This window comes from Oncorhynchus mykiss, chromosome 7 (assembly GCF_013265735.2).
Source record: "Oncorhynchus mykiss isolate Arlee chromosome 7, USDA_OmykA_1.1, whole genome shotgun sequence".
Lineage (NCBI taxonomy): Eukaryota > Metazoa > Chordata > Actinopteri > Salmoniformes > Salmonidae > Oncorhynchus > Oncorhynchus mykiss.
Window position 1 is genome coordinate 86,416,802 of NC_048571.1, and position 24,226 is coordinate 86,441,027.

The following is a 24,226-nucleotide window of genomic DNA, read 5'->3' on the forward strand; positions in this document are numbered from 1 at the left end:
GCCACACCTACTAATGCAATACCATGCCAAATGGCCACATGATGGCGCTATAACAAGCCATTGAAAATTCAAACTTTGAAAGGTCATGTCGCTCACCCCATTTGATCTAGAGTCATGAGATTTAGTTCATAGGTCCCTCTCTTCACAAGGATCACATTTTTACTCAAGAACCCTTAAAGTCCGCCATGATGGATATTGTGAAAATCAATTAAAATCCTCTAGCACCAATTGACGATCTTAGAAAAACTTGATAAATGGCATATATGGACCAAAGTTAGTAAACGCACCATAATCCAGGCTAGTACTTCAAACGAGCTGGCGGCAACTGACCAATAAATATTGTCTGTCTCATAAATGCAAATCAGTCACGGATCTTCGTATTTTAACAATACTCGCATTTTCCAAAAAACTGAAGACTCAAACTATACAAGCACCTTCATATCGATCACACAGTGGTATAACGGGCACAGTTATAACGGGCACAGTTTTATATCTCTTGATCTATTTCACTCAAAGTGATGGCATTTTTTGGCACACATACTCAAGGATATGAGTCTAACTAACCTGTAAAATTTTGTTGAATTTGGCCACATTGTGGCACTGTTGGAAAGGATAAAACCATTCATGCAAGCTCATTTGCTCATATCAATCAATCAATCAAATGTATTTATAAAGCCCTTCTTACATCAGCTGATGTCACAAAGTGCTGTACAGAAACCCAGCCTAAAACCCCAAACAGCAAACAATGCAGGTGTAGAAGCAAGGTGGCTAGGAAAAACTCCCTAGAATGGCCAGAACCTTTGGAAGAAACCTAGAGAGGAACCAGACTATGAGGGGTGGCCAGTCCTCTTCTGGCTGTGCCGGGTGGAGATTATAACAGAACATGGCCAAGATGTTCAAATGTTCATAAATGAACAGCCGGGTCAAATAGCGGCCATATTGTTTCAGCTAGAGTTTTGTAAAATAGTGTGTAAGTAGTCAACATCATTAAAAAAATGTTGCCCAAAAATATTGCATGATCAGTTTGGTGTTTGTGAGCTGGAGTACCCATGAAGTTTGTCTCTTTGTCCTATATTTTTATTTTAAATCCCAGCCTTTTGTCTTTTGGTAGTGCCGTCATTGTAAATAAGAATGTGTTCTTAACTGACTTGCCTAGTTAAATAAAAGTTAAGTAAATAATAAATAAATAAAGTTTGCCATTATAGATTTCCGCCATTTTGAATTTTGTGAAAAACACTCAAAGTGCCACTCCTCCACCGAAAGACCGATCTACACAAAACTGTATACTAAATCCATTGCCGATTGGTCCAGCGGTTCTGGAGAAGTAGAAGTTTAAAGAGGTCAACATCATTGAAAATGGTCCAAAATACATCAAAAGTCTATTTTATTGCATGGTCAGTTTGATTTTGAGTTCTGATATTTGGCAAGCGTGGTAAACAGAAGTACAGAAGAAACTCGCCCTAGGTCAATGTGCCCAATTTGTTCTGATGGTGGCACCGTGGGCATACAGCTGAACCCCGGTGTTGCTGCCGGGGAACTATATCTGTTGTGGTTCTTCTTCTTCTTCGCCATCGTCTTCGTCTTCTTCTTCTTCTTCTGTTTATGTTTCTTCTTCTCTCTGTCACACTTTAAAACTCAAACTTTTTCTAGATCCTAAGGCTCCAGCACCGTCTTGCTCTGATCTGATAAAATGACGTAATGAAGCTGCTCTGAAGTTTCAGCATCAGCGTGATCAATGCCTCTGGCCAGCACTGCCCTCAGACAGAGCCTGTGTCCTAAATGGCTAGGGCCCTGGACAAAAAGTAGTGCGCTATATAGGGAATAGGGACCCATTTGGGACTCATCCAGAGTCTCAGCTGTGCTGGTGTTCTGTATCCCAGGGTTACAGAGGAGGCAAGGCACGGATGAGGATTTATAGAATATCACATGCTAGTTCCGCCCAGGCTACGCTCCAAGATAGAACTAATATTGGTGCAGCAGGCAGAAGGAAGCAACGAACATCAACCCAAATCTCACAGGCAGAAGGAAGCAACGAACATCATTCCAAATCTCACAGGCTAGAAGGAAGGAACGAACATCATCCCAAATCTCACAGGCAGAAGGAAGCAACGAACATCATCCCAAATCTCACAGGCAGAAGGAAGGAATGAACATCATCCCAAATCTCACAGGCAGAAGGAAGCAACGAACATCATTCCAAATCTCACAGGCAGAAGGAAGGAACATCATCCCAAATCTCACAGGCAGAAGGAAGCAACAAACATCATCCCAAATCTCACAGGCTAGAAGGAAGGAACGAACATCATCCCAAATCTCACAGGCAGAAGGAAGCAACAAACATCATCCCAAATCTCACAGGCAGAAGGAAGGAACAAACATCATCCCAAATCTCACAGGCAGAGGAAGGAACGAACATCATCCCAAATCTCACAGGCAGAAGGAAGGAACATCATCCCAAATCTCACAGGCAGAAGGAAGCAACGAACATCATCCCAAATCTCATAGGCTAGAAGGAAGGAACGAACATCATCCCAAATCTGACAGGCTAGAAGGAAGGAACGAACATCATCCCAAATCTCACAGGCTAGAAGGAAGGAACGAACATCATCCCAAATCTCACAGGCAGAAGGAAGGAACGAACATCATCCCAAATCTCACAGGCAGAAGGAAGGAACAAACATCATCCCAAATCTCACAGGCAGAAGGAAGGAACAAAAATTTCTCCCAAATCTCAGCTCTTGCCGAAAAAAGAGTGGAAACCTGGACTGGATGCCAGATTGTTTGATAAGGTTAGAAAGGAGAAAGGTAAACAACCAATTCTAGTGTTTGTAAACAAACTGTAGTAATATACAAACAGAAATATAACAGATGTATACAGATGTAGGATCTTAATTTGAGCCAGTTTGCTACAGCAGGAAAATTATCCTGCAGCAACAGGACATGTGAATTATTATGATTTATAATTAATGGGCATTTTTTTGTAGGGGCCTTTATAGAAACTTTAAACTTTAGAAGCTTTTTTCAACCCAGAACACACTACAAGTTTGCATTTCCTGCTACAACAGGATGATCAAATTAAGATATGGCATCTGTACAATGCCTTGGCTGATATGGTGTATATACAGTAAATTCGTAGAGTATTCAGACCGGTTGACTTTTTCCACATTTTGTTATGTTACAGCCTTATATTAACCCCCAAAAAATGTTTTCCAGGTTTCCATCAAGGATCTCTCTGTACTTCATCGTTCCCTCGATCCTGACCAGTCCCCCAGTCCCTGCCGCTGAAAAACATCTCCACAGCATGATGCTGCCACCACAATGCTTCACCGTAGGGATGGTGCCAGGTTTCCTCCAGACGAGTTCAATCTTGGTTTCATCAGACCAGAGAATCTTGTTTCTCATGGTCTGAGAGTCCTTTTGGTGCCTTTTGGCAAACTCTATGACAAAGTGGGTTGTCATGTGCCTTTTACAGAGGAGTGGCTTCCGTCTGGCCACTCTACCATGAAGGCCTGATTGGTGCAGTGCTGCAGAGATGGTTGTCCTTCTGGAAGTTTCTCCCATCTTCACAGATGAACTCTGGAGCTCTGTCAGAGTGACAACTGGGTTCTTGGTTACCTCCCTGACCAAGGCCCTTCTCCCCCGATTGCTCAGTTTGGTCGGTCGGCCAGCTCTGGGAAGAGTCTTGGTGGTTCCAAACTTCTTCCATTTAAGAATGATGGCGGCCACTGTGTTCTTGGGGACCTTCAATGCAGCAGACATGTTTTGGTACCCTTCCCCAGATCTGTGCCTTGACACAATCCTGTCTCGGAGCTCTACGGACAATTCCTTCGACTTCAATGCTTGATTTCTGTTCTGACATGCACCTGTCAACTGCTGGACCTTATATAGACAGGTGTGTGCCTTTACAAATCATGTCCAATCAATTGAATGTACCACATGTGGTCTCCAGTCAAGTTGTAGAAACATCTCAAGGATGATCAATGGAAACAGGATGCACCTGAGAACAATTTAGAGTCTCATAGCAAAGGGTCTAAATACTTAAGTAAATAAGATATTTCCATTTTTTACTAAAAACCTGTTTTCGCTTTGTCACTATGGGGTATTGTGTGTAGATTTATGAGTAAAATGTTTTATTTAAACCACTTTAGAAAAAGGATTTAACTTAACAAAATGTAGAAAATGTTAAGGGGTCTGAATACTTTCCAATTGCACTGTATATATATATATATATATATATATATACACAATGCTGTAAGTGGCCATTTTGCATCTGATTTTGCTTTGTATTCAAATGCATTTCACTATTGCAATCCACTGCATCATAATAGGATTGAGATGCCATGTGGCAGCTGTCAACCATGTTGTTGTTTTTCTGTCATGTCTATATGATATCTGTGTTTCTTCTTTTCTTTTGACATCGGGAAAGGCAGAGAGAAAGAGGGAGGGGTGGAGAAGCAGAGAGAAAGAGGGAGGGGTGGAGACGGAGAGAGAAAGAGGGAGGGGTGGAGATGGAGAGAGAAAGAGGGAGGGGTGGAGATGGAGAGAGAATTAGGGAGGGGTGGAGATGGAGAGAGAATTAGGGAGGGGTGGAGATGGAGAGAGAAAGAGGGAGGGGTGGAGATGGAGAGAGAAAGAGGGAGGGGTGGAGATGGAGAGAGAAAGAGGGAGGGGTGGAGATGGAGAGAGAATTAGGGAGGGGTGGAGATGGAGAGAGAAAGAGGGAGGGGTGGAGATGGAGAGAGAAAGAGGGAGGGGTAGAGATGGAGAGAGAAAGAGGGAGGGGTGGAGACGGAGAGAGAAAGAGGGAGGGGTGGAGATGGAGAGAGAAAGAGGGAGGGGTGGAGATGGAGAGAGAAAGAGGGAGGGGTGGAGATGGAGAGACAAAGAGGGAGGGGTGGAGATGGAGAGAGAAAGAGGGAGGGGTGGAGATGGAGAGAGAAAGAGGGAGGGGTGGAGATGGAGAGAGAAAGAGGGAGGGGTGGAGACGGAGAGACAAAGAGGGAGGGGTGGAGACGGAGAGAGAAAGAGGGAGGGGTGGAGATGGAGAGAGAAAGAGGGAGGGGTGGAGATGGAGAGAGAAAGAGGGAGGGGTGGAAACGGAGAGAGAAAGAGGGAGGGGTGGAGACGGAGAGAGAAAGAGGGAGGGGTGGAGATGGAGAGAGAAAGAGGGAGGGGTGGAGATGGAGAGAGAAAGAGGGAGGGGTGGAGATGGAGAGAGAAAGAGGGAGGGGTGGAGATGGAGAGAGAAAGAGGGAGGGGTGGAGATGGAGAGAGAAAGAGGGAGGGGTGGAAACGGAGAGAGAAAGAGGGAGGGGTGGAGACGGAGAGAGAAAGAGGGAGGGGTGGAGATGGAGAGAGAAAGAGGGAGGGGTGGAGATGGAGAGAGAAAGAGGGAGGGGTGGAAACGGAGAGAGAAAGAGGGAGGGGTGGAGACGGAGAGAGAAAGAGGGAGGGGTGGAGACGGAGAGAGAAAGAGGGAGGGGTGGAGATGGAGAGAGAATTAGGGAGGGGTGGAGATGGAGAGAGAAAGAGGGAGGGGTGGAGATGGAGAGAGAAAGAGGGAGGGGTGGAGATGGAGAGAGAAAGAGGGAGGGGTGGAGATGGAGAGAGAAAGAAGGAGGGGTGGAGATGGAGAGAGAAAGAGGGAGGGGTGGAGATGGAGAGAGAAAGAGGGAGGGGTGGAGACGGAGAGAGAAAGAGGGAGGGGTGGAGATGGAGAGAGAATTAGGGAGGGGTGGAGACGGAGAGAGAAAGAGGGAGGGGTGGAGATGGAGAGAGAATTAGGGAGGGGTGGAGATGGAGAGAGAAAGAGGGAGGGGTGGAGATGGAGAGAGAATTAGGGAGGGGTGGAGATGGAGAGAGAAAGAGGGAGGGGTGGAGATGGAGAGAGAAAGAGGGAGGGGTGGAGATGGAGAGAGAAAGAGGGAGGGGTGGAGATGGAGAGAGAAAGAAGGAGGGGTGGAGATGGAGAGAGAAAGAGGAAGGGGTGGAGATGGAGAGAGAAAGAAGGAGGGGTGGAGATGGAGAGAGAAAGAGGGAGGGATGGAGATGGAGAGAGAAAGAGGGAGGGTGGAGATGCAGAGAGAAAGAGGGAGGGGTGGAGATGGAGAGAGAATTAGGGAGGGGTGGAGATGGAGAGAGAAAGAGGGAGGGGTGGAGATGGAGAGAGAAAGAGGGAGGGGTGGAGATGGAGCGAGAAAGAGGGAGGGGTGGAGACGGAGAGAGAAAGAGGGAGGGGTGGAGATGGAGAGAGAATTAGGGAGGGGTGGAGATGGAGAGAGAAAGAGGGAGGGGTGGAGACGGAGAGAGAAAGAGGGAGGGGTGGAGATGGAGAGAGAATTAGGGAGGGTTGGAGATGGAAACAGAAAGAGGGAGGGGTGGAAACGGAGAGAGAACGAGGGAGGGGTGGAGGCGGAGAGAGAAAGAGGGAGGTGAGACATAAAAAGAGATCAATAGAGAGACAGAGGTCGATAGAGAGACATAAAGAGAGATCAATAGAGAGACATAGAGAGAGATCGATAGAGAGAGATCAATAGAGAGACATAGAGAGAGATCGATAGAGAGAAATACAGATTGATAGAGAGACAAAGAGAGATTGATAGAGAGACATAAAGATTGATAGAGAGACATAGAGATTGATAGAGAGACATAAAGAGATTGATAGAGAGACATAGAGAGAGATCGATAGAGAGACATAGAGAGAGATGGATAGAGAGACATAGAGAGAGATCGATAGAGAGACATAAAGAGATTGATAGAGAGACATAGAGATCGATAGAGAGACATAAAGGGAGATTGATAGAGAGACAGAGATCGGTAGAGAGACAGAGATCGATAGAGAGACATAGAGATTGATAGAGAGACACAGAGATCGATAGAGAGACATAAAGGGAGATTGATAGAGACAGAGATCGATAGAGAGACATAGAGATCGGTGGAGAGACAGAGATCGATAGAGAGACATAGAGATCGGTGGAGATAAAGAGATCGATAGAGAGACATAGAGATCGATAGAGACAGAGATCGATAGAGAGACAGAGATTGATAGAGAGACATAGAGAGATTGATAGAGACAGAGAGAGATCGATAGAGAGACATAGAGAGATCAATAGAGAGACAGAGATTGGTAGAGAGACATAAAGAGAGATCGATAGAGAGATTGATAGAGAGACAGATAGAGATCGATAGAGAGACATAGAGAGATTGCTAGAGAGACAGAGAGAGAGATCGATATAAATAAATAGAGAGATTGATAGAGAGACATAGAGAGATTGGTAGAGAGACAGAGAGATTGGTAGAAAGACATAGAGAGAGATCGATAGAGAGACAGAGAGATTGGTAGAGAGACATAGAGAGAGATCGATAGAGAGACATAGAGAGATTGGTAGAGAGATCGATAGAGAGACAGAGATTGATAAAGAGACATAAAGAAAGTGAGAGAATGATGCCGACATTTCTACTGGCTCATGCAATAGTGTGTAATGAAAACTTTACGTCCTGGCACCAGCAGCGTTCTCTCTCTCTCTCTCTCTCTCTCTCTCTCTCTCTCTCTCTCTCTCTCTCTCTCTCTCCCTCTCCCTCTCGCTCTCTCTTTCTCAGCTTTAATGGAATGCAAATGACAGCTTGCAGAGGAGATAAGACAGGGAGGGAGGAGAGGAGAGGAGAGGAGAAGAGGAGAGGAAGAGGATGCTGCATTGTCTGACTGGGAGGATGGACCTCAGTGTGATTGCCCCCGGGGACAAGAAAAGACAAAGGAGAAAAAATTATGGAACTCGAGGAGGATGAAGTGGAAGATGAAGAGGAGGACTGAGAGGAGGACTGAGAGGAGGATGGACAGGAGGACTGAGAGGAGGACTGAGAGGAGGATGGACAGGAGGACTGAGAGGAGGACTGAGGGGAGGACTGAGAGGAGGACTGAGAGGAGGATGGACAGGAGGACTGAGAGGAGGACTGAGAGGACTGAGAGGAGGATGGACAGGAGGACTGAGAGGAGGACTGAGAGGAGGACTGAGAGGAGGATGGACCGGAGGACTGAGAGGAGGACTGAGAGGAGGATGGACAGGAGGACTGAGAGGAGGACTGAGGGGAGGACGGAGAGGAGGGCGGAGAGGATGACTGAGAGGAGGATGGACAGGAGGACTGAGAGGAGGACTGAGAGGAGGATGGACAGGAGGACTGAGAGGAGGACTGAGAGTAGGATGGACAGGAGGACTGAGAGGAGGACTGAGAGGAGGATGGACAGGAGGACTGAGAGGAGGACTGAGAGGAGGATGGACAGGAGGACTGAGAGGAGGACTGAGGGGAGGACTGAGAGGAGGACGGAGAGGATGACTGAGAGGGGGATGGACAGGAGGACCGAGAGGAGGACAGAGAGGAGGACTGAGAGGAGGACTGAGAGGAGGATGAACAAGAGGACTGAGAGGATGACTGAGAGGAGGACTGAGAGGAGGATGGACAGGAGGACTGAGAGGAGGACTGAGAGGAGGACTGAGAGGAGGATGGACAGGAGGACTAAGAGGAGGACTGCCAGGAGGACTGAGAGGAGGACTGAGAGGAGGATGGACAGGAGGACTGAGAGGAGGACTGAGGGGAGGACGGAGAGGAGGACTGAGAGGAGGACTGACAGGTGGACTGAGAGGAGGACTGAGAGGAGGATGGACAGGAGGACTGAGAGGAGGACTGAGGGGAGGACGGAGAGGAGGACGGAGAGGATGACTGAGAGGAGGATGGACATGAGGACTGAGAGGAGGACTGACAGGAGGACTGAGAGGAGGACTGAGAGGAGGACAGACAGGAGGACTGAGAGGAGGATGGAGAGGAGGACTGAGAGGAGGACTGAGAGGAGGACTAAGAGGAGGACAGAGAGGAGGACTGAGAGGAGGACGGACAGGAGGACTGAGAGGAGGACTAAGAGGAGGACTGAGAGGAGGACGGACAGGAGGACTGAGAGGAGGACTGAGAGGAGGACTGAGAGGAGGGCGGAGAGGAGGACTGAGAGGAGGGCGGAGGAGTAAGCAGTCAAGACAGAATTTGCAATGGCAGTGTATTTTTGTATTTTAGAGCAAGACGATTTAAGTCAAACTGGCAGATGAACATTGACTGTGGCGACTCCGGGAGGGAAGAAAGAAAAGGAAAGGGGCCATGTTGGTGCTGTATGTTGGTGCTGTCTGTTGGTGCTGTATGTTGGTGCTGTCTGTTGGTGCTGTATGTTGGTGCTGTCTGTTGGTGCTGTATGTTGGTGCTGTCTGTTGGTGCTGTATGTTGGTGCTGTATGTTGGTGCTGTATGTTGGTGCTGTATGTTGGTGCTGTATGTTGGTGCTGTCTGTTGGTGCTGTATGTTGGTGCTGTATGTTGGTGCTGTCTGTTGGTGCTGTATGTTGGTGCTGTCTTTTGGTGCTGTCTGTTGGTGCTGTATGTTGGTGCTGTATGTTGGTGCTGTCTGTTGGTGCTGTATGTTGGTGCTGTCTGTTGGTGCTGTATGTTGGTGCTGTCTGTTGGTGCTGTCTGTTGGTGCTGTATGTTGGTGCTGTCTGTTGGTGCTGTATGTTGGTGCTGTATGTTGGTGCTGTATGTTGGTGCTGTATGTTGGTGCTGTCTGTTGGTGCTGTATGTTGGTGCTGTATGTTGGTGCTGTCTGTTGGTGCTGTATGTTGGTGCTGTATGTTGGTGCTGTATGTTGGTGCTGTCTGCAGTGCATCATAGAGATGCCTTCTATGTAGTGGCACCCTTACAACCCCCTACACCACAGTGAAGTACTAGTTATCTCACTTAGGTCCATCTCTCCTCATGGAGCCATCACACTGTTCCATGCTACACTAAACTACTAATCTACTGAGCCATCCAATCACAGTTCAATACAACACTAGCTGATTGATCCAACCAATCACAGTTCAATACTACACTAGCTGATTGATCCAACCAATCACAGTTCAATACTACACTAGCTGATTGATCCAACCAATCACTGTTCAATACTACACTAGCTGTTGATCCATCCAATCACAGTTCAATACTACACTAGCAGACTGATCCATCCAACCAATCACAGTTCAGTACTATACTAGCTGATTGATACATCCAATCACAGAGTCCTCAAAGACAGATTTGTCTGAGAAAGCCCAATATATACAGTGTAAAACCTGACTTGAGAAAAATACCTTCATAATGATACTGTGAAAGCGCCTACGAGTGTGTAATAAAATGACTACCATATTGCACTGAGAATGAAATCAGCATCTATGATTGTGAGTAACTGTTACAATATAAAAGTTACAATAGTGCAGAGAGTGTAATATCATGTGGTAAAAAGGGGATACATGTTCTGTGTTTGCGTCTGTATGTAATGTCAACAATATTCCAGTGTAATATCCAACTGACCAGGAGGGGGCAGTATCGTCCAGACTTCCTCCACTGACAGCCATCGAAAGCTTCTCTCTCCCGCTCTCCGCTGCTATATGCTGATAACGCCCTTTCTGTGGCTAAAGTACACAGTACATAAAAGGATTCTGTTCTATTTATGTATTTTCACAGGACACTCTTCGGAGTATTTTATTTGACATGCAACACTGGTGGAATAAGTGCATGGGAACCATATGGACCCATGGAATTAGAATCTCACCACAGAACAGTACAGAACAGAACAGAACAGAGCAGAGTAGAGTAGAACAGAACAGAACAGAACAGAGTAGAGTAGAACAGAACAGAACAGAGTAGAACAGAACAGAACACAACAGAACAGAGCAGAGTAGAACAGAACAGAACAGAACAGAGCAGAGTAGAACAGAACAGAACAGTACAGAACAGAACAGAGTAGAACAGAACAGAACAGAGCAGAGTAGAACAGAACAGAACAGAACAGAGCAGAGCAGAGTAGAACAGAACAGAACAGAGTAGAACAGAACAGAACACAACATAACAGAGCAGAGTAGAGTAGAACAGAACAGAACAGAGCAGAGTAGAACAGAACAGAACAGAGTAGAACAGAACAGAACACAACAGAACAGAGCAGAGTAGAGTAGAACAGAACAGAACAGAACAGAGCAGAGTAGAACAGAACAGAACAGTACAGAACAGAACAGAGTAGAACAGAACAGAACAGAGCAGAGTAGAACAGAACAGAACAGAACAGAGCAGAGTAGAACAGAACAGAACAGAACAGAGCAGAGTAGAACAGAACAGAACAGAACAGAACAGAGTAGAACAGAACAGAACAGTACAGAACAGAGCAGAGTAGAACACAACAGAACACAACAGAACAGAGCAGAGTAGAACAGAACACAACAGAACAGAGCAGAGTAGAACAGAACAGAGTAGAACAGAACAGAACACAACACAACAGAACAGAGCAGAACACAACAGAACACAACAGAACAGAACAGAACAGAACACACCAGAACAGAACAGAGCAGAGTATAACAGAACAGACCACAACAGAACAGAGCAGAGTAGAACAGAACAGAACAGAACACAACAGAACAGAGCAGAACACAACAGAACACAACAGAACAGAACAGAGCAGAGTAGAACAGAACAGAACACAACAGAACAGAGCAGAGTAGAACAGAACACAACAGAACAGAACAGAGCAGAGTAGAACAGAGAGCATTGTTGGGACTGCAGGTTGCCATAGAAACCCCTCTCTCTGCTCTGTTCTGTTGTGCTCTGTAGTAGCAGGTAACAAAAAAAGTGTGATTGACGGGTGAAACTAAACACTTCCGTCCCTGACAGCCCCTTAACAACCCGCCTCACCCGGATTAAGAGTCCTTATTGGCTATTGGCTCTCTGCACAGACATCTCTGCTTTTTCTGATAATATGCAGTGTGACCATAGATAGTCTCTGTTGTATACACATAACTATCTCGGGGTGCAGACTTCAAATACTGTATTCAGAGCTCAACTGTAAATCTAGCTTGTAAAAACACCACGTACAGTGTGTAGGCTGTAACCTATACACGCTCAGTCATCTCTCCGTTCTGTGATATCCTTTAAATAACCATACAAATCCTCAGTTGCGTGACGTTGAGGACATATAGGTTTCTGTTCCATACTGTGGACTGTCTTCTCACTCCTACACCCACTCTCTCTCTCTCTCTCTCTCTCTCTCTCTCTCTGATATCCCACGACATTGTCCATTTTAAACAGACATAACTATCTCTGAGCTCAGTTCTGCATTGACAACTCACTGGTTTCATAGTCTAGTGCAGTGTTTCTTAATCCTGCTGTAGTCTAGTGCAGTGTTTCTTAATCCTGCTGTAGTCTAGTACAGTGTTTCCTAATCCTGTCATAGTCTAGTGCAGTATTTCTTAATCCTGCTGTAGTCTAGTACAGTGTTTCCTAATCCTGTCATAGTCTAGTGCAGTGTTTCTTAATCCTGTCATAGTCTAGTGCAGTATTTCTTAATCCTGCTGTAGTCTAGTACAGTGTTTCCTAATCCTGTCATAGTCTAGTGCAGTATTTCTTAATCCTGCTGTAGTCTAGTACAGTGTTTCCTAATCCTGTCATAGTCTAGTGCAGTGTTTCTTAATCCTGCTGTAGTCTAGTGCAGTATTTCTTAATCCTGCTGTAGTCTAGTGCAGTATTTCTTAATCCTGTCATAGTCTAGTACAGTGTTTCCTAATCCTGTCATAGTCTAGTGCAGTGTTTCTTAATCCTGTCATAGTCTAGTGCAGTGTTTCTTAATCCTGCTGTAGTCTAGTACAGTGTTTCCTAATCCTGTCATAGTCTAGTGCAGTGTTTCCTAATCCTGTCATAGTCTAGTGCAGTGTTTCTTAATCCTGCTGTAGTCTAGTACAGTGTTTCCTAATCCTGTCATAGTCTAGTGCAGTGTTTCTTAATCCTGTCATAGTCTAGTGCAGTGTTTCTTAATCCTGCTGTAGTCTAGTACAGTGTTTCCTAATCCTGTCATAGTCTAGTGCAGTGTTTCCTAATCCTGTCATAGTCTAGTGCAGTGTTTCTTAATCCTGCTGTAGTCTAGTACAGTGTTTCCTAATCCTGTCATAGTCTAGTGCAGTGTTTCTTAATCCTGTCATAGTCTAGTGCAGTATTTCTTAATCCTGCTGTAGTCTAGTACAGTGTTTCCTAATCCTGTCATAGTCTAGTGCAGTGTTTCCTAATCCTGTCATAGTCTAGTGCAGTGTTTCTTAATCCTGCTGTAGTCTAGTACAGTGTTTCCTAATCCTGTCATAGTCTAGTGCAGTGTTTCTTAATCCTGTCATAGTCTAGTGCAGTATTTCTTAATCCTGCTATAGTCTAGTACAGTGTTTCCTAATCCTGTCATAGTCTAGTGCAGTGTTTCCTAATCCTGTCATAGTCTAGTGCAGTGTTTCTTTATCCTGCTGTAGTCTAGTGCAGTGTTTCTTAATCCTGTCATAGTCTAGTGCAGTATTTCTTAATCCTGCTGTAGTCTAGTACAGTGTTTCCTAATCCTGTCATAGTCTAGTGCAGTATTTCTTAATCCTGCTGTAGTCTAGTACAGTGTTTCCTAATCCTGTCATAGTCTAGTGCAGTATTTCTTAATCCTGCTGTAGTCTAGTACAGTGTTTCCTAATCCTGTCATAGTCTAGTGCAGTGTTTCTTAATCCTGTCATAGTCTAGTGCAGTATTTCTTAATCCTGCTGTAGTCTAGTACAGTGTTTCCTAATCCTGTCATAGTCTAGTGCAGTATTTCTTAATCCTGCTGTAGTCTAGTACAGTGTTTCCTAATCCTGTCATAGTCTAGTGCAGTGTTTCCTAATCCTGTCATAGTCTAGTGCAGTGTTTCTTAATCCTGCTGTAGTCTAGTACAGTGTTTCCTAATCCTGTCATAGTCTAGTGCAGTGTTTCCTAATCCTGTCATAGTCTAGTGCAGTGTTTCTTAATCCTGCTGTAGTCTAGTGCAGTGTTTTTTAATCCTGTCATAGTCTAGTGCAGTGTTTCTTAATCCTGCTGTAGTCGAGTACAGTGTTTCCTAATCCTGTCATAGTCTAGTGCAGTGTTTCCTAATCCTGTCATAGTCTAGTGCAGTGTTTCTTAATCCTGCTGTAGTCTAGTGCAGTGTTTTTTAATCCTGTCATAGTCTAGTGCAGTGTTTCTTAATCCTGCTGTAGTCTAGTGCAGTGTTTCTTAATCCTGCTGTAGTCTAGTGCAGTGTTTCTTAATCCTGTCATAGTCTAGTGCAGTGTTTCTTAATCCTGCTGTAGTCTAGTACAGTGTTTCCTAATCCTGTCATAGTCTAGTGCAGTGTTTCTTAATCCTGTCATAGTCTAGTGCAGTGTTTCCTAATCCTGTCATAGTCTAGTGCAGTGTTTCTTAATCCTGCTGTAGTCTAGTGCAGTGTTTTTTAATCCTGTCATAGTCTAGTGCAGTGTTTCTTAATCCTGCTGTAGTCTAGTGCAGTTTTCTTAATCCTGCTGTAGTCTAGTGCAGTGTTTTTTAATCCTGCTGTAGTCTAGTGCAGTGTTTCTTAATCCTGCTGTAGTCTAGTGCAGTGTTTCTTAATCCTGCTGTAGTCTAGTGCAGTGTTTTTTTAATCCTGTCATAGTCTAGTGCAGTGTTTCTTAATCCTGCTGTAGTCTAGTGCAGTGTTTCTTAATCATGTCATAGTCTAGTGCAGTGTTTCTTAATCCTGCTGTAGTCTAGTGCAGTGTTTCTTAATCCTGCTGTAGTCTAGTGCAGTGTTTCTTAATCCTGCTGTAGTCTAGTGCAGTGTTTCTTAATCCTGCTGTAGTCTAGTACAGTGTTTCTTAATCCTGCTGTAGTCTAGTGCAGTGTTTCTTAATCCTGCTGTAGTCTAGTGCAGTGTTTCTTAATCCTGCCGTAGTCTAGTGCAGTGTTTCTTAATCCTGCCATAGTCTAGTGCAGTGTTTCTTAATCCTGCTGTAGTCTAGTGCAGTGTTTCTTAATCCTGCTGTAGTCTAGTGCAGTGTTTCTTAATCCTGCTGTAGTCTAGTGCAGTGTTTCTTAATCCTGCTGTAGTCTAGTGCAGTGTTTCTTAATCCTGCTGTAGTCTAGTGCAGTGTTTTTTAATCCTGTCATAGTCTAGTGCAGTGTTTCTTAATCCTGCTGTAGTCTAGTGCAGTGTTTCTTAATCCTGCTGTAGTCTAGTGCAGTTTCTTAATCCTGCCGTAGCCTAGTGCAGTGTTTCCTGGCTGGATAGCTGGGTGGCTGGCAGGATGGATGGGTGGCTGGATGGCTGGCAGGCAGGCTGACTGATTGGCTGACTGGCTCCTGGTTGACTGGCTGGCTGGGGAGTCAGAAAAATAGCTTAGGACAAGGAGCCACTGACTGCTGGACTCAGGCCTGATTTAGCTGCAGCCCGCGGTGCCCGACACACACTCTCTCTCTCTCTCACACACACACACACACACACACACACACACACACACACACACACACACACACACACACACACACACACACACACACACACACACACACACACACACACACACTCATCAGCCATATCCACCCTGAGCCTGCCTGACATGTGGGAATGTAAGGGTGACTATATCAGTCGGCTGTGAGTGTGTTGTGTGTGGGTGGGTGTGTGTGTTGTGTGTGTGCGTGTCTGTCTGTGTGTGTGCTGGACTGACTCTGTGGAGTATTTCTGTCTGTCTAAAGTACTTTTGTGGGGGAAAACTCATTCTGATTGGCTGGGCCTGGCTCCCAAGTGGGTGGGCCCATGCCTTCCATGCCCACTCATGGCTGCTCCCCTGCCCAGTCATGTGAAATCCATATATTAGGACCTAATTTATTTATTTAAATTGACTGATTTCCTTAAATAATTATTGCATGTTACATTTATATTTCTGTTCAGTATTGGATACTATATACTAGATGCTAAATACTACATATTCGATACTACATATTATATACTACATACTGTATACTACATATTATATAGTAGATACTATATACTCCGTACTATATACTAAATACTATGTACTACATACTATATACTAAATACTATGTACTACATAATATATACTACATACTATACACTAGATACTACATACTATATGCAATATACTAGATACAACATACTATATACTAGATGCTAAATTCTACATACTAGATACTACATATTATATACTACATACTGTATACTACATATTATATAGTAGATACTATATACTATGTACTATATACGAAATACTATGTACTACGTAATATATACTACATACTATACACTAGATACTACATACTATATGCAATATACTAGATACAACATACTATATATTAGATGCTAAATTCTACATATTATATACTACATACTGTATACTACATATTATATAGTAGATACTGTGTACTACGTACTATATACTAAATACTATGTACTACATAATATATACTACATACTATACACTAGATACTACATACTATATGCAATATACTAGATACAACATACTATATACTAGATGCTAAATTCTACATACTAGATACTACATATTATATACTACATACTGTATACTACATATTATATAGTAGATACTGTATACTACGTACTATATACTAAATACTATGTACTACATAATATATACTACATACTATACACTAGATACTACATACTATATGCAATATACTAGATACAACATACTATATACTAGATGCTAAATTCTACATACTAGATACTACATATTATATACTACATACTGTATACTACATATTATATAGTAGATACTGTATACTATGTACTATATACTAAATACTATGTACTACATAATATATACTACATACTATACACTAGATACTACATACTATATGCAATATACTAGATACAACATACTATATACTACGTACTATGCACTTGATATTACATACTATTTACTATGTACTACATACTATATACTAGATACTAGATACTATGTACCGCACAATATATACTATATACTACATACTATATGCAATATACTAGATACAACATACTATATACTACGTACTATGCACTAGATACTACATACTATATACTAGATACTATATACTCGTACTGCATACTACATACTATATACTATGTACTATATACTAGATACTATGTACAACACAATATATACTATATACTACATACTATATAAAACATACAATACACTAGACACCACATACTTTATTCTATATACAACATACTATATACTAAATACAAGAAGAGAATAGAGAAGGGTACTTTATTAATCCATAAGAGGTGTTTTGCTGTACCCAACCCCTCTGATAAACTGTACACAAACACACAAACACACATTAAAGGCTCTGTTCAATCTGGATCGATTGAAGCGTTACATATTGCGCGATAGAAATATATTTACATTTTTCGATTGAGCCAACATATGCAGTGTTTACCATGAATGCAGTCAGCGGCCAAATGCGTTAACAATGCCTTTAATTGTCAGGTTGGAGAGATGGAGAGGCTGGAGAGATGGAGAGGCTGGAGAGGTTGGAGAGGCTGGAGAGGTTGGAGAGGCTGGAGAGGCTGGAGAGTCTGGAGAGGTTGGAGAGGTTGGAGAGGCTGGAGAGGTTGGAGAGGTTGGAGAGGCTGGAGAGGTTGGAGAGGTTGGAGAGGCTGGAGAGGTTGGAGAGGCTGGAGAGGTTGGAGAGGTTGGAGAGGTTGGAGAGGCTGGAGAGGTTGGAGAGGCTGGAGAGGTTGGAGAGGCTGGAGAGGTTGGAGAGGTTGGAGAGGTTGGAGAGGCTGGAGAGGTTGGAGAGGTTGGAGAGGTTGGAGAGGCTGGAGAGGTTGGAGAGGTTGGAGAGGTTGGAGAGGTTGGAGAGGCTGGAGAGGTTGGAGAGGCTGGAGAGGTTGGAGAGGTTGGAGAGGCTGGAGAGGTTGGAGAGGCTGGAGAGGTTGGAGAGGCTGGAGAGGTTGGAGAGGTTGGAGAGGTTGGAGAGGCTGGAGAGGTTGGAGAGGTTGGAGAGGTTGGAGAGGCTGGAGAGGTTGGAGAGGTTGGAGAGGTTGGAGAGGCTGGAGAGGTTGGAGAGGTTGGAGAGGCTGGAGAGGTTGGAGAGGTTGGAGAGGTTGGAGAGGCTGGAGAGGTTGGAGAGGCTGGAGAGGTTGGAGAGGCTGGAGAGGTTGGAGAGGTTGGAGAGGCTGGAGAGGTTGGAGAGGCTGGAGAGGTTGGAGAGGTTGGAGAGGCTGGAGAGGTTGGAGAAGCTGGAGAGGTTGGAGAGGTTGGAGAGGCTGGAGAGGTTGGAGAGGCTGGAGAGGTTGGAGAGGTTGGAGAGGCTGGAGAGGCTGGAGAGATTGGAGAGGTTGGAGAGGCTAGAGCAGAATGCAGCCACAGTACCACGTCCAATGAACAGTTTACTTTACACCAAGACGCAGATATAATGCATTGTATGGCCCAATAATAATGGCTTCTAATCATCTCGTAGCGATGCTAACTAAAATCAAATCACATCTCATTTGTACAATACCCACCAATTTGAGTCAGTTGAAATGTTGATACAGAGAGACACAGCGTGTTATTAACCTCATCATCAGACTGCCATCAGTACAGAGAGACACAACATGTTATAAACCTCATCATCAGACTGCCATCAGTACAGAGAGACACAACATGTTATAAACCTCATCATCAGACTGCCATCGGTACAGAGAGACACAACATGTTATAAACCTCATCATCAGACAGCCGTCGGTAGAGAGACACACAACATAAATATAAGTAATCTGTGTGGATGTGAAGTTGGAAGTTAAGAACCCTAGACCCAGACCATAGCATTTAACATAAGCACAATGATTTATGAGTAGAGTCACACACTGCATGAGGTCCTTCGGGCGAATGGAGGCAACATCATCATGGTAGAACTGAGGTCCTTCAGTTGAATGGAGGCAACATCATCATGGTAGAACTGAGGTCCTTCAGGTGAACGGAGGCAACATCATTATGGTAGAACTGAGGTCCTTCAGTTGAACGGAGGCAACATCATTATGGGAGAACCGAGGTCCTTCAGGTGAACGGAGGCAACATCATTATGGGAGAACCGAGGTCCTTCAGGTGAACGGAGGCAACATCATTATGGGAGAACCGAGGTCCTTCAGGTGAACGGAGGCAACATCATTATGGGAGAACTTTAAGCATGTGCATTCTTTATTCTCAATGGGAACCCATACCAAAACAACAAAACTAGATAACTTTAAATGTTACTTATAGTAATAATTATTATAGAACTACCAAAATGCTGTTTTAGACATTGACACAAGTCAAGCTATCTTGTACGTGTTGACAACAACGGTGTTTAAGCCTACAGCCAATCAGCAGTTCTAGGAAATTCACGGTAACACGGGAAGACATCTATCAGCTACATCTACACCTGCATCTCCTTACAGTATATCTTAACAGAGCACGTTGATCTACACCTGCATCTCCTTACAGTATATCTTAACAGAGCACGTTGATCTACACCTGCATCTCCTTACAGTATATACTTAACAGACCACGTTGATCTACACCTGCATCTCCTTACAGTATATACTTAACAGACCACGTTGATCTACACCTGCATCTCCTTACAGTATATCTTAACAGAGCACGTTGATCTACACCTGCATCTCCTTACAGTATATACTTAACAGACCACGTTGATCTACACCTGCATCTCCTTACAGTATATACTTAACAGACCACGTTGATCTACACCTGCATCTCCTTACAGTATATCTTAACTGAGCACGTTGATCTACACCTGCATCTCCTTACAGTATATCTTAACTGAGCACGTTGATCTACACCTGCATCTCCTTACAGTATATCTTAACAGACCACGTTGATCTACACCTGCATCTCCTTACAGTATATCTTAACAGACCACGTTGATCTACACCTGCATCTCCTTACAGTATATCTTAACAGACCACGTTGATCTACACCTGCATCTCCTTACAGTATATCTTAACAGAGCACGTTGATCTACACCTGCATCTCCTTACAGTATATCTTAACAGAGCACGTTGATCTACACCTGCATCTCCTTACAGTATATACTTAACAGACCACGTTGATCTACACCTGCATCTCCTTACAGTATATCTTAACAGACCACGTTGATCTACACCTGCATCTCCTTACAGTATATCTTAACAGACCACGTTGATCTACACCTGCATCTCCTTACAGTATATCTTAACTGAGCACGTTGATCTACACCTGCATCTCCTTACAGTATATACTTAACAGACCACGTTGATCTACACCTGCATCTCCTTACAGTATATACTTAACAGACCACGTTGATCTACACCTGCATCTCCTTACAGTATATCTTAACAGAGCACGTTGATCTACACCTGCATCTCCTTACAGTATATCTTAACTGAGCACGTTGATCTACACCTGCATCTCCTTACAGTATATCTTAACTGAGCACGTTGATCTACACCTGCATCTCCTTACAGTATATACTTAACAGACCACGTTGATCTACACCTGCATCTCCTTACAGTATATCTTAACTGAGCACGTTGATCTACACCTGCATCTCCTTACAGTATATCTTAACTGACCACGTTGATCTACACCTGCATCTCCTTACAGTATATCTTAACTGAGCACGTTGATCTACACCTGCATCTCCTTACTATATATCTTAACTGAGCACGTTGGAACAATGGAGCCCCATTCATTTACAATGAAGGAAGAGAAGTATGTGGGGGGAACGTATGTGGGGGGAACGTTTGTGTGGGGGAACGTATGTGGGGGGGAACGTATGTGGGGGGGAACGTATGTGTGGGGGAACGTATGTGGGGGGAACGTTTGTGTGGGGGAACGTATGTGGGGGGGAACGTATGTGTGGGGGAACGTATGTGTGGGGGAACGTATGTGGGGGGAACGTATGTGGGGGGAACGTTTGTGGGGGGAACTTTGGGTGACGCGAACACGGGTGAGGGAGCGTGAACAGGGAGGGACCAAAGTTTGGCAAAGCTAAACTTTTACTATGTACTCTGAGACATCGCGGTGCTATTGACCAATCGAAGTTCACTATAGCTTCCAGCCCCTACTGGATTGGCTGCTGATACCATGCACTACCTAGTATGCTTGCTAGCGTGCTAGCACCCACATTTGGCTTGGCACCTAACACCCTCACACACTTTTACAGATGCACAATTGAGAGCATTCTGTCGGGCTGTATCACCACCTGGTACAGTAACTGCATGACCTGCAACCGCAGGGCTCTCCAGAGGGTAGTGAGGTCTGCACAACGCATCACGGGGGCAGAATACCTGCCCTCCAGGACACCTACAACACTAGATGTCACAGGAAGGCAAAAAAAGATAATCAAGGACATTAACCACCCGAGGCACTGCCTGTTCACCCCGCTCAGGGCGTGACACATATGTACACTACCAGTCAAAAGTGTTAGAATACCTACTCAATCAAGGATTTTTCTTTATTTTTACTATTTTCTACATTGTATAATAATAGTGAAGACATCAACACTATGAAATAACACATTATGGAATCATGTAGTAACCAAAAAAGTGTTAAACAAATCCAAAAATGTTATATATTTGAGATTGTTCAAACAGCCAACCCTTTGCCTTGATGACAGCTTTGCACACTCTTTGGCACCTTATCCGACATCAAAGACCCAAAGTCTCCTTCAGTGCTTAGAGCAATTACAGTACCTTGCCACACAGCCTCTGGTGCTAACATACTGTACAACCAAGCAAGAACTGACTAAATTTACACTGCTCCCGGCAAATGCATTACCTTACCATCTGTGTTTAAAGCAGAGCCTCCAGTCTTCTAGGAAGACATACACATGTAATTGACGATTGGAGCCCATCAGAAATGTGCCATCAGTGACTTTGAGAAATCGGTGCTCAACCATGGTTTTTTTTAATGTTTTTAGATCCAGGAGCTGTTTTGTCTTCAAACTCACAAAGGAGTCAGGTGATCAACATTCGAAGCCAATCAGAGACGAGCTAAATTCTCTCGTCAGAGAAGTTAATTGTGTAAAGATATCTGCAGCGGATCTACACCACTGGCAACTTTTTTTTGTCCGTAATGAGAATATTTCTGAGCTTTCTGCTTCCAGCACCACGAAGGCCTCTTCAGACACGTTTGGATCTGAATGTAAAATGAACCGCTATTAGCATCTTGATCCACTGATAGGCAATTCATGCTAGAAATATCTTTGGCCTTTTAAATCAGTACAGAATAGGCATTCACAGATTCAGATGATTGTAGATTGCCAGGTCTCAGATTGTCATGTCTCAGATTGTCATGTCTCAGATTGTCATGTCTCAGATTGTCATGTCTCAGATTGCCACGTCTCAAATTGCCATGTTTGCCAGGTCTCAGATTGTCATGTCTCAGATTGCCAGGTCTCAGATTGCCATGTCTGCCATGTCTCAGATTGTCATGTCTCAGATTGTCATGTCTCAGATTGCCAGGTCTCAGATTGCCATGTCTGCCATGTCTCAGATTGTCATGTCTCAGATTGTCATGTCTCAGATTGCCATGTCTCATTTTCGATTAATTGATCGGAAGTATCTGTCTTTATCAATCAAGCATTGCAGAACTGGATAAAATTTCAATTTCATCCCCCTGAAAAGATGGAACGAATTTTACAACAAATATTATGGCTGAATTCAAATGCGTTGGTTGATAAAATACCTGTATTTATGGGAAAGATGTTTGAAAAGGGTATTTTGTTCTTAAATTATATTGTAAATTGTAATGGTAGAGTTATGTCCTTCATGAAGTTATCAGAATTGTACGGGAAGGTTTGCTCAATCCAAGAGTACAACCAATTGATAACAGCATTACCCCAAAAATGGAGGAGGCGGGAGGCAGCGGGAGGAGGTAGGGAACTGGTCTGTCTGCCCAATATAAAGGATCAATACTGGAGGAGGTAGGGAACTGTTCTGTCTGTCCAATATAAAGGATCAATACTGGAGAAGGCAGGTGGCAGCTGGAGGAGGTAGGGAACTGGTCTGTCTGCCCAATATAAAGGATCAATACTGGAGGAGGCAGGTGGCAGCGGGAGGAGGTAGGGAACTGGTCTGTCTGTCCAATATAAAGGATCAATACTGGAGGAGGCAGGTGGCAGCGGGAGGAGGAGGGAACTGGTCTGTCTGCCCAATATAAAGGATCAATACTGGAGGAGGCAGGTGGCAGCGGGAGGAGGTAGGGAACTGGTCTGTCTGCCCAATATAAAGGATCACAACTGGAGAAGGAGGGTGGCAGAGGGAGGAGGTAGGGAACTGGTCTGTCTGCCCAATATAAAGGATCAATACTGGTGAAGGAATAAAAACAGCATAAATAGGAAAGTATGTCAGCTTCATTTGAGGACCAGGATGTTGACAACTGTGCCATACAGATTGCAAAATAGTTGGTAAGAGATTTTTGATGTACCGATTCCATGGTACAGGGTGTATGAGTTGATATATAAAACAACGCAAGATTCGAGGCTTCGTGCTTTTCAGCTAAAATTATTATATAGAATTCTTGCCACCAACAAAATGTTGGGGCATAGGAATCATCAAAGCTCTGCAGATTTTGTTGTGAGGATACAGAATCAATAGACCATTTATTTTGGTATTGCCCTCAGGTTGTCACGTTCCTCGTAAGAGGCGGACCAAAGCGCAGCGTGATGTGAATACATTATATTTTAATGAAGACGAAGAACACTATACAAAACAAACGTGAAGCTATAATAACAGTCGTGCAGACACAGGCAACTAGACATAGACCATAATCCACGAAATACCCAAAGACGATGGCTGCCTACATATGGTTCCCAATCAGAGACAACGATGAACAGCTGCCTCTAATTGAGAACCAATCTAGGCAACCACAGACATACATGAACACCTAGATGGCAAACAACCCCATAAACCTACAAAAACCCCTAGACAGTACAAAAACACATACATCACCCATGTCACACCCTGACCTAACAAAAACATATAAAGAAAACAAAGAATACTAAGGTCAGGGCGTGACACAGGTAGCCTGTTTCTGGTCTCCGGTTCAGGAGTGGCTGAAAATGCATAGCAATGATTGAAAATTGACCCTAGAAATAGTGCTGTTAGGAGATCTGGACAGACCTGGTCAGTCAGTTAATAATATACTAATACTCTTAGTAAAAGTATTGATCTTCAACTCGCAATCTGTGGATTCTATTCGATTTGATAGATTGAAATTGTACGTTAAGCATCATAACATAGTTGAAAGATATGTGTTGCGTAGAAACACAAAGAGGGTGGTCAGCAAAGACAGATGGGATGGGCTGAGGGTAGCTGAGGGTTGGGATGGG